Source organism: Anarrhichthys ocellatus, unplaced genomic scaffold (assembly GCF_004355925.1).
Source record: "Anarrhichthys ocellatus isolate YVR2014 unplaced genomic scaffold, GSC_Weel_1.0 scaffold25, whole genome shotgun sequence".
NCBI lineage: Eukaryota > Metazoa > Chordata > Actinopteri > Perciformes > Anarhichadidae > Anarrhichthys > Anarrhichthys ocellatus.
In genome coordinates, this window is record NW_022280055.1 from 1,091,123 (window position 1) to 1,091,616 (window position 494).

General features: G+C 40.7%; 1 protein-coding gene across 6 annotated transcripts in view; it reads left to right on the forward strand.

Annotated features, from left to right (window-relative positions):
- Positions 1 to 494, forward strand: part of LOC116391186 (brain-enriched guanylate kinase-associated protein) — a 21,939-nt gene that overhangs the window by 11,893 nt on the left and 9,552 nt on the right. The window lies entirely within an intron of this gene.

A 494-nucleotide genomic window follows, 5' to 3' on the forward strand; every position in this document is an offset into this window, starting at 1 on the left:
GGTTGTCGCTGCTCCGTAAATCTGAGCCTTCACAGTCTATTTGTGTGATATATTAGAGTTCATTGGCTCATATTTCATCACAGATTACACCCTCTCTTTTTTTTTTTCTCAGTGATGATTGGGTTTCTGTGATGATCTTTAATGCTGAGAAAAAGATCTGATGCCCAAAAGACATTAAAAAAAAATGCTCTGTGTCCTTTCTTACCCCTGCCTGGATTCTTAATTAGAGATCTGTGTTTTAGCCCCATGTTTTTCCTCACACAAAGCACTTTCTCACACAACTTTTCTGCTTTTATCACCCTCTCATGATGTTCTCATCACCGCTGCATGGCCGCTCAGGGGTGCATTAAAAAGATATATAGACCCTTATAAGTCCATTTAGATAAGCATATACCCAAGTTACAAGCTTGTTTCCTGCAACATATGCCCTGAACACAATCATCTGCCGTGTGTGTGTGTGTGTGTGTGTGTGTGTGTGTGTGTGTGTGTGTGTG